This window comes from Hemicordylus capensis, chromosome 5, assembly GCF_027244095.1.
Source record: "Hemicordylus capensis ecotype Gifberg chromosome 5, rHemCap1.1.pri, whole genome shotgun sequence".
Lineage (NCBI taxonomy): Eukaryota > Metazoa > Chordata > Lepidosauria > Squamata > Cordylidae > Hemicordylus > Hemicordylus capensis.
Window position 1 is genome coordinate 14,711,992 of NC_069661.1, and position 12,528 is coordinate 14,724,519.

Consider the following 12,528-nt stretch of genomic DNA (forward strand, 5'->3'; position numbering starts at 1 on the left):
CAACTGAACAGTTCAACGTGTTTCCAGATAATAGGTTAGGTTACAGGTGAAACTCGGAAAATTAGAATATCGTGCAAAAGTCCATTAATTTCAGTAATGCAAATTAAAAGGTGAAACTGATATATGAGACAGACGCATTACATGCAAAGCGAGATAAGTCAAGCCTTAATTTATTATATTTGTGATGATCATGGCGTACAGCTCATGAAAACCCCAAATCCACAATCCCAGAAAATTAGAATATTACATGGAACCAAGAAGACAAGGATTGTAGAATAGAACAATATCGGACCTCTGAAAAGTATAAGCATGCATATGTATTCAGTACTTGGTTTGGGCCCCTTTTGCAGCAATTACTGCCTCAATGTGGCGTGGCATGGATGCTATCAGCCTGTGGCACTGCTGAGGTATTATGGAAGACCAGGATGCTTCATTAGCGGCCTTTAGCTCTTCTGCATTGTTTGGTCTCATGTCTCTCATCCTTCTCTCGGCAATGCCCCATAGATTCTCTATGGGGTCAGGTCAGGCGAGTTTGCTGGCCAATCAAGCACAGTACACTGTATACTTTTCAGAGGTCTGATATTGTTCTATTCTACAATCCTTGTCTTCTTGGTTCCATGTAATATTCTGATTTTCTGGGATTGTGGATTTGGGGTTTTCATGAGCTGTACGCCATAATCATCACAATTATAACAAATTAAGGCTTGACTTATCTCGCTTTGCATGTAATGCGTCTGCCTCATATATCAGTTTCACCTTTTAATTTGCATTACTGAAATTAATGGACTTTTGCACGATATTCTAATTTTCCGAGTTTCACCTGTACTTTTGGGAAATCTTCCTAGTGGGTTTATCTATGATGTGACTCAAGACCAATGCATGCAACTTCAGATTGTCTGGAAAAATCTATACGGCATCAAGGAAATGGGCTGGGAATCGGCTTTGAGACTAAACCTGACCATCTCATTTGGCCTCTCAACATAGGGCCTATTTCCAACGTAAATTTCCTTTGCGTATCCAGTGCTTTGAAGTGAATTTGTAGATACCTATCCAAATAATAGATAATCCAAGGATTTCTTAAACAAAATTATATACTTCAGCCTCTGCAACTACTATACCCTATGGGGTAGCGGTTCCACAAACAAGCCCACCCTCTGTAAGAAGCACATTTGTACAACAGACATGCCAATGTGTAGGACTCTGCCAATCCTCCTTTGGCCAGCTCCAGTCCCAGCTCGAAGAAGAGTTACCCCCTTGCAGTCACCAGCGAGCTGCAGCATTGAAGTCATAATCCTGTCTGTATGACATCAAGTGTTTTGCTATGGATATGACTGAGATTAAGCCCAAGTGGCATGTAATGACTTAATTGGAGGATTAACTCTGAGATGATGCAGTAAGGCTGTTCTCATGAGCAGCCTAACCCAGACCAGGCGTGGAGCGGGACGGCCACTGGCCTGTGTGTGGCCGCGGTGGCAGCCCCGCTGACCCCGCCCCCCGTGTCTGACGTCAGATGCGGGGCTAGCCACGCCCCCACATCTGACGTCAGACGCCTTGAGGCCCGCGTGGCCCCTTCAGGAGTTAAACTAAGGCTTTTGCAGTGCCAGGCTTAGTTTAGCTCCTGAAGGGGCCATGAGGCCCCCGCTCAGGAGCTAAAACTAGCACCCCACGTCTGATGTCAGATGCGGGGGGGCATGTCGGGGCCACGAGATGCGGCCTCTGATTGGGCACGGCCCAGGTTCTTTGAACCCATTGCCCCAACGGTGGCTCTGCCCCTGACCCAGACTTGGGCAGCCCAGCCTGGGTTAGGCGCGTGCAGCTCCAGGATCTGGGCGGCTCCCGGCACTGTGCCCACCTAACCCAACTTTGTAGCCCAGCCTTTGGTCGAGGTGTGACCACCTCAGGGCGTGAGTGTGCCTTTAACCCCAGTGCCATGATTGTGTTTGTGTTTGGGCTGCCTGCAGCACAAACACACCCAGAGATGGGTGCCTAGAGCGTCCATTTTCTGGGGGATTCCCACAATGCTCCACACTTATTGTGCAGTGCATTGTGGGATATCCAGAGGCCAGGACAGGTTGTCCCAGCCTCCGGAGATCCACTCTGCTTGGCACAGCATGGCTAGACTAGGAGTGTGATCTGTGCTCCAGGCAACCTTTGTTTTCTCACCTGGGGAAGGTAGGTGGAACTCTGCCTTCCTACCTGGCCAGCTGGCCAACCAGCCAGTAAGTCATGTGAATACCCTTCATATGTGTGTGTGGATAAAATCAATATTTAGATGAAATATATTAGTAGAGTACACGTGGCCACATTATTTCAAGGGTCAGTTTCTTGGGTTTGGGTCGAGCAGGAGGCTTGTGTATGGAAAAAAGAAGAGATGAAAGGGGTAACGGAGAGTGGAGATTCTGTGAAGCAAGTCTGGGAAGCTGGTCAGAATCCAGGAGAATCTAGCACTTGGGAGCCAAATAGAGTCGCCATCCTTTCTCCTGGCAGGGCACCTGTGCCTAAAAGCAGCAGGAGAGGCAGACCTTTAGCAAGAGAAACTTTTCCTGGCAAGGAGATGCAATGCTGAGGAAGTTTACCCTGTAGGATTTCTGCCTGGCATGCAGCTCTTAAGTGCACAGGAGCCCTGTCCCTGGAAACAGGTGGGAACCCGTGTGTGTGTGTGTGTGTGTGTGTGTGTGTGTGTGTGTGTGAGAGAGAGAGAGAGAGAGAGAGAGAGAGAGAGAGAGAGAGAGAGAGAGAGAAATATTGCTATCAGACAGGAAAGAGTGGCGAATGGTTATGTGTTGTGCTCAGACTGATGAAACCCAGTGCCAAAGTCTGGGTTCCATCAGCCAGAGCAAATGGCATCCATGAACCACCTTGTGGGTGACTGCAGAAAAGGTTAGTTACCCTCTTCAAACAGATAAACAACACAGACGCATAAAGCACTTGCAGGTATAAACTATTTTGCAGGGTTAAGTCCTGAGAAGAGATATTGTTTGCAGTTATTTTGCAATTAGTGGTTTTTGTTTTGGTTTTTGCACTCAGTTTCAATGTAATTTACTGCCCTGAGACTATCTCCGCATGCCAAGCAGAGAGAATAAATCAACCTGGTTTGCCTAGAATTGTCCCTTCGGGCACTTAGTGCAGATGAGTTACTACCACGGCCTGTTATAATGAGGTTGTTGCATGACACGTCATGGCAGGCTGGCTGTCCAGAAGCAGCCAGCAGTGGTGGGTGGAGGTCATGAGGAGTGGTGGGCAGGGGGCAGGGATGAGGAGTGCCTACTTGCTCGGACAACAGGAGGCGTCTGCATGGGTGAAGGGGGCAAGGGTGCCACAGCTCACTCCACCATTTGTGCGTGACCCAGGCCATTGGTGCCTCTCCCTGCTTGGTGCCCTTGGCAGGTGCTTCATTTGCCTAGTGAATGGACCAACCCTGCTTCCAGGATGGACAGTTTCTATAAATAGCAGCAACAACAGCCAGGTCACCACTGACCCCTTAGCATCACTGGGCCAAAGCTCTTTATAATACTGTGACTATCAGCATTCTGGTCTGTCTCCCCTGGGCAGGTGAGAGTTCCATTTTCATGTGAAACTGCACAGGGGAAAATGCAGAGTGGAAAGTGTTTTTCTCAGTTTCTCTCTCTGCCTTCTGCTGATACAGGCTTTGGAAGTCTAGGCGTGTAATACTTTGGTCCCTCCTTGCTGCCTTATTATGCAACATTAATCACACAGAAACCTTCATAAAGCCTCCCTAGGATTATGTAATCAGCTCTGCCAGACTTCATCACAGAGTCACAGCAGAGGCATTCCACTCCACCTCGGGGATCTTATCAAGGAAATGACTTTGAGTGTTATTGCAATGGTTGTTTTAACTGTCCCCCGCACCCACCCCCCACCCCATAGTTATTCTAAATTATCATATCTACATATGACAATGAATTATATTTGGGTTTTTTTTTCTGTCATTGTAAACAGAGAGAGAAACATTGTGAATATGGTGGAGCTGGGTATCATCTGCACTTAATTTTTATTCTTTTGAGATTTTTAAATTAACCATTAAAAGGGGAAAAGAAGTTTGCACCAGGCAGGGGTCCAGATTCTACACTGCATGCTCATTTGCATATGAACATATGCAAATTGTGAGGCTAAACCTAACCATGTACACCACTCTGGGCCCCTTGAATACAGAATATAAACATAGGATATAAACATAGTGAATAAATTGTTGTGTATCATTTATTCTGCTTTTTATCATTCAGGAAAGGTGATGCAGATCTCGGAAACTCTGACCTACTACAAATCTGAAAATAGTTGCTAGCCTCTCCAGATTTCTGAGATTTCCCCAGGCATGATCCACCCACATTCAACTTTATCCTTAAGGGCTAGAAGCTTGTTTGTTTGAGCAGATATCCTTTGTCTGTTGAATTCTGCACCCAGCACTGATTTCCAAATAGCATGCAGCAAAGCACTGGGCATAGCTGAGCCCTTTGGGGGCAAGGATCTGCTTTCTCATTCTTCATACAAAGCCATTGTGCCAACATGATGTTGTGGTTAGTGCTGGATTAGGACTAGACCCAAGTTCAAATCCCCATTCAGCCATGAAAATCACTAGACCAATCACTTATCTCTCGATTTAACCTACCTCCTAGGGATGTTGTGAGGAGAAACATAACTATGTACACAGCTCTGGTCTCCTTGGAAGAAGAGTGGGATATAAATGTAAATCAATCAATGGACTAGACAATGCTTTATAAACAGTGGTGTAGTTCACATGCAGAAGTGCAGGCATTCGCCATGACAGCCCCCACCCACCCCCCGGACACACACGCCCCATAGACATACCCATCCCAATAGTCACACCCCCCATTTAGATGCAATAATTGGGGGGGGCGGTGTTCGCTACAGGGTGTCAGGGTGCGTTTCCTAACCCTAGGGAGCTTGAATTTCTTGTGGTTATTCACCTAGAAGAGCAGTCCGGATTGTCAACCACAAAGGGTGGAGGGTACTCCTTGCACCAGAAGACAAAAAGAATGATAATAAAATCAACTGCGGTCCTATATTAAATTATATGAAGCAAACAGTTGGAACAGGAAGAGCAACATATTATTTCCATTTAGAAAGCAAGGAGCTTACTGCAGATAGGATATAATATGCTGCTAACTGGAGACTACAAATAATCCCGACTTTGGATGACTGGCTACTCATCGAAAGCTATGGGAATAGGCCTCTATGGCTAAGATTTCTGCTTATTTACGGAATACTTCAGATGAAAGATTTGCTTTAATCTGGCAACCTACAGGGTCAACACCCACATCCAAGATTTGGTTGGGGTTTTTCCAAAACATTATTTCTGTTTTGGTTTTTTTAAAATAATACTTGGTATAAGGGTGTTTTTTTGGAGAGTTGATAATGGAGGGCTGTTGAATTCTCAATCAATGTATGTAATTATGAGATAGGAACATAGGAAGCTGCCGTGTTCTGAGTCAGACCATTGGTCTATCTAGCTCAGTATTGTCTACACAGAGTAGCAGCAGCTTCTTCAAGGGCCCTATCTTGGAAAAGCCAGAGAGGGAACTTGAACCTTCTGTTCATCCCAGAGCGGCTCCATCCTCTGAGGGGAAAATCTTACAGTGCTCACATTTCTAGTCTCCCATCCAGATGCAACCAGGGTGGACCCTGCTTAGCTAGGGGGACAAGGCATGCTTGCTACCACAAGACCAGCTCTCCTCTCTTGTTCAAGAGATGTTAATGTATGGTAACTGTGAAGTTACTTTTATCTTTTTTATCTTTCGATGTTCTTTTTCTATTTCTGTTGTCTTTTAGGACAAATAATAAAAAAGTTATTAAAAAAAGAAAAAAAGAAAGCAAGGGACTTTGCATCCCTGCTGAGACCCAGGACCAGGAGGGGCAAAAGTACCTGGACTGCATTCTGCCCCGTCCCTGTAGCACAACACCATTGCATATAAATCAATAAAAGCTCTACCCTCCCCCATTCAGTTATTTAGATATGTTGTTGATGGAACATCCTTGCTAGGTACAAGCATCTTTTCCCCATGATTAATTGTGCAGAAGCTGCAATTATGAACAAAGAGGGTTGTGTTTTTTTGGGGGGTAACACACATTTATAACCCGCTTTTCCTCCGAGGAGCTCAGAGTACATGCCTATTTTTTATCCTCACAACTACCCTGTGAGGTAGGTTAGGCTGAGAGATAAGCAACTGGCCCAGAGTCACCCAGTGAGTTTCATGGTTGAATGAGGATTCGAACTCGGGTCTTCCCGGCCATAGTCCAAGACTCTAACCGTTACACTATGCTGACGTAGAGTGCACATCCAGAGTGCTCCATTTCATATCATGCACATGAGCCTTGAACTTTTGCTGAATTTATTTATTTATCTCGCAAATTTATTGACTGCCTGACTTCCATAGACTTGAGGCGGTTACATAAATTAAAACAACAATCAAAACAAGAGAAGACAGACAGACAGACAGACACACATTAAAAACTAAAAGCCTGGCAAAAGAAATACGTTTTTCAAAAGCTTCTTAAAGGACAGAAGGGAGGGGGCATTACGAATCTCAGGAAGCCAAACTCATTCGCATGCTAGCCACAGCGTAGAGCAGAAACAGCCAACTTGAGGCTTTCTGGCTGTTTTTGGATTACAGCTCCCATCATCCCCAGCTGCAATTTATTTTCATCAGTGGGAGATGATGAGAGTTGTAGTGCCACAACAGCCAGAGAGCCTCAGGTTCGCCAGAGTCAAATTTCAGTCCCACTTTGTGGGTTTTTAGCTTTGCCTCTTTAAGTAGTTTCCATTGCATTCCAGGAAGCCTCTTGGAAGAGGTGATAAGGGAAAGGACAAGAGTGCAGAATCAGGTGCTAGGGAACTGCATAGTCAGAGGAAGAGTCAAGCAGAAGCAGAAGCAAACTGTTGCCATGGGAGAGACAGGGCTGGATGCAAGGGACTGAAATTCTCTCCCTTGACCACTAGGGGGCTTCCACACACCAAGTTGGCGGCTGGTGAATCTTATATACCTCAATAAATTGTCCAGTCTTGAAGGTGCCACAGGACGCTTTGTACAGTTTGTTTCCTTCAGAAAACCAACATGGCTACTTCTCTGGAATTCTTCCCCAGCGATGGTAGCTGTAAACCCCAAAGACATGAGGAATGGTCTCAGAGAGCCAAGCTACACTCTCCCTGAAGCCTAGGAACCTGAGAAAAACTGGGAACCTCTATTCAGGAAGTACACCGGCCAGAAGGTGTCCCTTTTTAGTACAATACAAAACCAGTGGTGGTGATGGTGGGGAGCTGATCTGGCTTGGAAGTACTCTATGCAGGGAAGGAGGAAGAGTTAATACCTCTCTCCTGCACCATCTTATTTCCAAAAACTGCTCCCCCTCAAAGGGGCTGTTTGCCCATGAAGTTGCTACTTGCTGCAAAAGCCACTTTGGGGACAAATAGCCATGGGGGTAGGGGGCTTTTCAGCAGGAAAATGAAGGGAGAAGAGTTTTCTCTGCCAAGGCCCAGTGGCGGGCCAGCCTACCCCCATCATGGACTGGATGGTGGCCCACATTTTACATGAAGCCTGCTATTAACTGACAAGCTGAACGGAGGAAGTAGACTGGAAAGGTCCCTTTTAAAAGAAAAAACCCAGCTCTCATCTCCTGATGAGCATTGAACTGCCATCTCTAAGTGACTAGAAATTGCAGGGTCATCATCTCCCACCCTGTACTGATCCTCAGGACTCAGGAACTTCACTAGTCTACTTGTCTGTGATGAGTGAAAAATGATGCCTGACGAGTGAAACAAATCCTGATGAGTATGTACCAACACAGTTTGACGAGTAAAATATTTTTGTCTGGCTGGTGAATAGAGCCAACATTTCTTGACCCTTGCTGCTGATCCTAGCAGTGTTCACCTGCAGAATTAGCAGATCTAATCTTTGTACGTTACCTCCTCTTGCATGTTATGTCCAGCATGTTCCCTCTGCTCCTGCAAAAGTGCTTTCATAGTTGTGGAAAAAATGACAGTTTAGGGTGGAGAAAGAAATAACACTCTTAGACCAAAGTTTTCTTCACCCATAGTGTGAACCGAGCTTCACAGCTTGTATCACAACAAACATCTATACCAGAAAATCATATGCTGAATCAGTAAATTACTTCTCATGCCAGAGGTGTGTCAGCCTTCATTCTTGGCCCATCCCTCATGCATTGGGTGAGTAGTCAGTCTTTAAAACAAACAAACACATACACACGTGGACAAGTCTGTTGGTACCCCTCCACGAAGAAAAATGAAGAACCCACAATTGTCTCTGAAATAACTTGAAACTGACAAACGTAATTGGCACCCATCATTGTTTATTCCGCTTTATAGTTTTGATGCAACAGAATATTTCAAAGAATAACACAAATGAAAATGGCATGGACAAAAATGATGGGACCCTTAACCTAATATTTTGTTGCACAACCTTTAGAGGCAATCACTGCAAACAAGCGATTCCTGTAGCTCTCAGTGAGACTTCTGCACCTGCCAACAGGTAGTTTGGCCCACTCTTCCTGCGCAAACTGCTCCAGCTGTGTCAGGTTTGAAGGGTGCCTTCTCCAGACTGCATGTTTCAGTTCGTTCCATAGATGTTTGATAGGATTCAAATCAGGGCTCATAGGAAGCCCAGAATAGTCCCATGTTTTGTTCTTAGCCATTCTTGGCTGCTTTTAGCTGTGTGTTTTGTGTCATTATCCTGTTGGAGGATCCATGACCTGCGACTGAGAAAGAGCTTTCTGACACTGGGCAGTACATTTCACTCCAGAACGTCTTGATAGTCTTGAGATTTTATTGTTTGCTGCACAGACTCAAGGTACCCCGTGCCAGATGCAGCAAAGCAACCCCAAAAGGTGAGGAAGTTGGGACCAAGCAAGAGCTTTTACTAATTTTCTAGCCTTGGACTGCCAGAATTTCCTTGATTCAAAAATAACTAAAAGCAGATGGGATTGCACATTCCAGGAAGGCACATGATATAATTTCCCCCCTAGGGATTTGGAGGTGACCCGGCTTCTCCTATGAGATCATTTAGCATCCTTCTAAAAAACCATTAGATCTGTTTCCTGAGGACATATAAGATAGAGCATCTAGAATGTAGGTGTCTAGGTGCAAATACATGGAACAAAATAGGTGCAAATAGAGGGAATACAATAGAGTTATTCTTAGGAAACCATGCCTCTTGGAATTCAAAACACAAACAAAGGTAAATCAATGTTTTAGTTTATGTCCAAACCTGGCCCTAAGGCCTAGGAGGCACATGTTCAACCGCCCTTAAAACCAAGAAAATTCCTGGGGGGGCAAGGACAAAGAAATAGGAAGGGGCCCACCAGACAGAAAAATGTGCAGCATGTAAGTGGAAGGGAGCAACAATTGCTAAATCACTTCGACCACTCTTGAAATGTCATGCCCGCCTTTGCCCTTAGAAGCCATTGATTGATTGATTGATTGATTGATTGATGGATTAGACATTGTCAAATATGGCTGACCTATAGCCATGATTTCAACACCACTCAGGCAGTTTAAAAATGTAATGATAAACCAACAAACCATTAAGGTGATATGTACATAAAAACAGCCCAAGGCCTATCTGGTCCAGCATCTTGTTTCTCAGAGTGGCCCACCAGAAACCTCTGAGAAGCCCACAGGCAAGAGGTGAGGTCATGCCCTCTCTTCTGCTGTTGCTCCCCTGCAGCTGGTATTTAGAGGCCTCTTGCCTCTTGGGCAGGAGGTGGCCTATAGTCACTAGTCTAGTAGCCATTGAGAGGCCTGTCCTCCACTGATTTGTCTAAACTTCTCTTAAAGCCATCCAGGTTGGTGGCTGTCACCACATCCTGTGGCAGAGAATTTCTAGGGCCTTTTCACAGGAACATCTCATCCCATGGCAACGGCAGGAAAACAGCAAGTCCTTGCTGATTTCCAGCCCTCTCAACTGATAGCAAAACAGTTGTAAGAATTCATACATGTGTGCAAGGTGAAAGACTGAATTTGGCTTCTGGCACGACAAAAAACTTCAGAAGCAATATATTTTCAATAAATGGTAATCTAGAGCCTGCTCATGGTGCTTCTGCTTTAAAGAGGTGAAACAGTTGAACACCAACCTTCCCCTTGTTAGCTCCAGTTGAGACAATAACATCAAACTGCTGGAGATGTTCTGTAGGCACCTCCGTAGGAGCACAGCAGCAGGAAGCTGCCTTATACTGAGTCCGACCCTTGGTCCATGTAGCTCAGAACTGACTACATGGACTGGCACCAGCTCTCCAAGGTTTCAGGCAGGCGTCTCTCCCAGTCCTAGTTGGAGATGCCATCAGGGACCTGCGACCTTCTGCATGCAAGCATGCAAGTGCTCTTCCACCAAGCTATGATGCCATCTCCTAAGGGGATTATCTTATAGCGCTGATATCTAGTCCCTCATCCAAATGCAAACCAAGGTGGACCCTGCTTAGCAAACAGGACAATCCATGCTTGCTACCCTGAGACCAGCTCTCTTCCCCCACCTCTCCTCCAGGGAGGCAACTCAAATCTTGCTAAAGACAGTTTGTCAGTAGGCAAAGGGATGAGTTTAAATTTTAAAAGGAGTCTGACTGATAGGCCACAGGGGATGAAGGTTTGTTTACTGTTGTTCTCGTGTTATGTGATTCGAAATCAGGGAGTCTGAATTTTGCACATTTTCTAGTTCCCCCTCTCCTTTTGTGTCCCATGTCTTTATTCCATGTGATAAGCCATTCTGGCAGGAAATTGTACATTTTGTTCTCTTCGTAGCATAGTTTTAAAACTGCCGCAAATAACACCATCCCTGTTTTCATAAGTACAAGCGGCACTGCAATCAGTTTGGCTGGTGAGCTTGACCGGAGAGTTGGTTAATACAGTGTCAAAACCCAGATATCCTGGTTTTTAATGCCATCCTGATGAACAGGTGCTGCTCACATATTTTCTCTCTAGAGGAAAAAAAAAAATAGCTGGGGAGGCAAGTTTGAGCTGAAGAATCATCCGGGGCCCTTCCCCCAGAGAGGAAGTTTGAAGATGTTGTTTTTAAAAGTTAGGGCAGGGGGATGCAGATCTCCCAGAGGTTCAAGCCCAACATGTCTCCACTGCACTGAAGAGTGATGCCACCTGCCTCTTATTTTTCAGGATATCAGCATGCATCAATCATATGTCCATTTGAGCATTCATTATACTTGGCCATAACCAGGGTTGACGTGACTGGCTGCAAAAATGAAATCTAAAGAAAGGTTGGCAATGTTTTTAAGGGGTACCAATGGAGTATTGTGTGATCAGAAAGGGCTGTGCTCAAGGCAAGAGTTGTACCCATCAAAGGGTGACTCTACTGTGAGACAAGGTCACTCCACAGCTTCAGGCAGCAGAATGTAGGTGTTGCAAAGCGCCACCGCACAGACAGATCTGGCCCATGGTGGGGCACAAGCCACCAGCAAGATATTATTTATTTATTTATCAATCATATTTCTATACCGCCTGATATCTCTCTCTCTAGGCAGTGTACAAAATTTAAAATATTTAAAAGTGACAAATTAAAATACATTAAAAAAACAATAGAATAAAATAGATATTAAAACAAGTTTTTAAAATGGATTAAAAATTAATTCCAATTAAAAGCCTGTGAAAACAGGAGAGTCTTGGGGTTCTTCCTGAAAACAAACATGTTCTTATTTCAGTAGGGAGCATATGTGCAGATCCCACCTAAATAACTGAATTTTTCATGAGCAGAGTACCACAGGTTGGCGTACAGAACAAGGATGCCTCCCTGGCTTCTCCAAGGTAGGGCAGAGAGAGATTCCTGCAACCTTGGAGGAGCTGCTGCCAGTCTGTGTAGACAAGACTGAACTAGATGGACCAATGGTCTGACTCAGTAAAAGGCAGCTTCTTATGTTCCTAATCCTCAGGGACAGAGGTGGAGGGAAGCCAGTGGCGGCCTAGGTCCAGCCCGCCGCTGCGGCCCCCTAGCCCCGCTCCCTGCATCTGATGGCAGCCACACGGCCCCATTTGTGAGCACAATCCCCGGGGCAGCGCTGCGAACGTGGCACTGGATGGGTATTTTGCTTGCAAACGGGCCGTGTGGTCCCATTTGCAAGCAAAGCTACACCCCCTGCATCTGATGTCAGACACAGGGGCGTGGCTGGGTCATGAGGTGCGGCCCCTGAGGGGCGGCGGCGGCCTGAGTTCTTCGAACCCCTTCGCTCAGTGGTGGCTCCGCCCCTGCTCAGGGGATATATTTCCAGGTGGCACATAGGGGGCTTCCTGGGGAATGGGAGAGCAAAAATTGCCACTTCCGTGCTGCGGTTGGGAAGTTCTGTTCGGCTGCTTTCTGGTTGCTCTGGTACATCCTTTGCTCTGTATGTTAGTCACAGTTTTCCGTGCAGTTTATGCAAGAGAACTCCCTGGTGGACGCGCTAATTTGTGCTGTGTGCAGTTTCTGCCTTGGGCACCCAGAATGTCTTGGCATTGTCTTGTGAGATCATGAGGCATCTTGGACTTGTCTCTCAAGAGCG